Source organism: Halyomorpha halys, unplaced genomic scaffold (assembly GCF_000696795.3).
Source record: "Halyomorpha halys isolate HHAL.00 unplaced genomic scaffold, Hhal_1.1 Scaffold326.1, whole genome shotgun sequence".
NCBI lineage: Eukaryota > Metazoa > Arthropoda > Insecta > Hemiptera > Pentatomidae > Halyomorpha > Halyomorpha halys.
Genome location: NW_027106117.1, coordinates 112,672 through 115,763, shown reverse-complemented (window position 1 = coordinate 115,763; position 3,092 = coordinate 112,672). Strand labels below are relative to the sequence as shown.

The 3,092-nt window shown below is 26.0% G+C and overlaps 1 long non-coding RNA gene across 1 annotated transcript in view; it reads right to left on the bottom strand.

Annotated features, from left to right (window-relative positions):
• LOC136797350 (uncharacterized) overlaps window positions 1-2,029 on the bottom strand; it is a 74,424-nt gene extending 72,395 nt beyond the window's left edge. The window contains exon 1 of the long non-coding RNA XR_010845178.1: window positions 1,978-2,029. This is a non-coding gene — a long non-coding RNA (uncharacterized lncRNA). The remainder of the gene's footprint in view (window positions 1-1,977) is intronic.
• Window positions 2,030-3,092: the final 1,063 nt, after the last annotated feature.

The window sequence follows — 3,092 nt, the reverse complement described above, 5'->3', positions numbered from 1 at the left end:
TTTAATTATTTCATAATTTATTATTAGTTGATATCGATCATTTAAAAATAATACCTTTTATAGATATATAAGAGCAAATCAAAATTATTATTATTCTATTTCTTTTAAAATGTCATTATAATGGTAATTAATAGGAGTTATTTTTCAGCTCTTACATTCATCACTTGCATTGTTTTTACTAAGAAGGTTCCAAATAAAAATCATATAAGAATACATAAATATCTAAAAAAAAAAACCCTAACTCTAGAACTGATTATAGTGAAGTTTGGAGACTCTTTATCAGTTTCGAAAATTAATCCCAGTTATTTTCAGTATGGTTTAGATCTGGAGGCATATGCGGCTACAGCTATATATCGGGAAACCATAAAGTGTATGAAATCGGACGCGTGCTCACGTGTTTGTGTGAGTGTGTTTCAATATCGGGTACAAAATTATCATGAATTTTTCTTGAATGAAAATTCATGAAATATCTCTGATACATATCTTTATCTGTCAGTATAAATGCTTTTTTCAACGTATCCTTTTTTTTTTATTATTTACTATATATATGAGCATATATGACTTTTTTTTTTGTATATTTGCTTTGTCCTCATAGAATCCCTACGGAGTTTATTTGTCCATTCTAGTGCAACCGCGCAAATAAAACTGACGTTATTTCATTTCTTACTTAATATTAACAAATAATTAATTTAATATTTATTATTTTTATAAAACAAAAAACAGTGCATAGTATTATTAAAAAAATACATGACTTTATAATTCAAAATACTGAATATTGCTATAATATTAAATGAATTAAAATATTGGAATTTCAGTACTGTAACTTTAATTAAGTGAATGTAGTCACTTGTTTATGCGCAGAATCTGAAAATATATTAGGATAAACTAACTATAATTACCATTGATTAACATGGGTGTTAAATTTAATTATTTACTGTTGAATTAATAAGAAATTTGAAGAACCGAAAAATCTGATGGATGTCCATCTGTTGGATAATGTTTGTTAAATATAATTTTATTGCAAAAATTATGTTGAATTTAAAGTATTCATTGACATCATGAACTTCATCAACACCTATTCTTATTGATCCTAAAAAATAAAGAGGTGAGAGATTTTTTCCGTAAATCAATGTTAAAACATGGCTTACCCTGCAAAACTTTGTTAATGGCAGTTAGTGGTGCAAACTTAATTCGTCAAAGATAAAAGATATAAATAATTTGAAAGACATAAGATGTTTTATGATGTGTAAAACATACCCATGGCTATGAAGTTCACAACTTTTATATTTAAAAAATAATAAAAATTAGTCGAAGTAAATTCCCTCTCTACTTAAATTCCCTGTTTCTTTATTATATACCAACAGAAAAGCATCGTTTCCTCCGGTTGGTAATGGTAGAGATGCGTTTAGAAAATTTTATTTGTAATGATTCTAATCACATTTCACAAATTTTTCGAAACAAACATTAATTTATACGATGTACTTATTAGTTCATTATAATAATTAGTCATCAAAGTATTGAATTTTTAGTCAAATCTAACACCCTTATAAAAAATGAAGCGGGGTATAGATTCCTTTATTTGACAGCTTATATTGTGCTAACGTCTGTTTGGGGAATATCGGTTTTTAAATTTCTAGCTTAACTAGTCATGAAAAAAAAACATTTTTTTTAAGATTATAAAAATGAATTTCATTATAATAAATAAAAAATAGTGGTTAAGTATACGAATATCACACTCATTTATACAAATCAAACTTTGATATATATAATATATCAATATTATATTTATGTTATAATTTCAATTAATTATATATTTTTGAATTAAAAACAAAACTTGATTAGCGGTTTTATACTAAATTAAAAATATAAAGATAAGCTTCGAAACTTAAATAAATATGTTATATAAAACAATAAATATTCATATCCTTAAACAAATTCGATGTTAAATAAATTATTGTATGACAAAATGTAACTTACGAAGATAAATCAGATTTGACGGTCCAACCCCTTCGCTAGCTGAACACGGACTGAGTAGGATAAGATCCCCCCACTTCGTTACGCAGGCGTACGGCAGTAACCGCTTGATTTTGGTGGTTTATTGGGAGCATAAGTCCCTTTTTAAAGTACCTATTTAAAGTATTCAAAAACCTTTTTTATTTTTTATTATTTATAGTATTTTTTTAAAGTATAAATATTACTCAACCTTTAAATTTAGAAAAAGGTCTGTGTTTGCAAACAGTTATGATTATCAGCCCTGTTACTTAGCTGTAAAACAAAAAGAAAAAAAAATTGAAAATATAAAATTTCGAGTGCGTCAAAATAGACCGACATACTTTGGTAAAAAATAAATAAATAAAGACCAAGTTGTAAATACACCCATAGTACCGGGTATCAATTGATTGCCCAGGGGTTCTACCCTGTTATCTCATATTAAAAACTAATCCATTACCTTATATTAATTACAAATAAAGAAAATAATTTCTAATAGATTCCTGAACATCGTTTTTTAATTAAATTTTTAAATAAAAATATAAGCACACTTAAACGGTTCTTCATCAGGAAGAAACAATTTTGGCTAAAATGTTTGCTTTTACGTCATAAATTTAAGCTAAATTTTAACATTTGATAAAACGTTGCTTTTATGACATAAATTTAAGGACCTTAATATTTGAGTATAAAAAATTGTTTTAATTTTTTTTTTACAGAGGGGATAATGCTTCAAATTTTTGGTGATATTTATATGTTATATATATTTTTAATGAAATACTACTTCCATTTTTTAAAATTATAATTATTTTACTTTTTCCACCAACGTTTCGTCATGTTCAACCTTCTTAAAGGTTTTTTTTCTTCTAAAATTCACAATAGTCAACTTATTCTAGAAATATGTATAATTTTTTTTTTTAATATTTATTTATTGCTATATACAACTGTACATTATAATACATTTAGTAAATCTGATCTATGTTAAATTGGAGTGTTACAGGCGTGTAGAGAAACTACCTATTGGTAGCACTCTAATGACATTTTACATTAGCTGGTCTCGTGGCCATCTTCTTTTCAGGCGCCTCGGAGGATTGTTAGAAATGGAA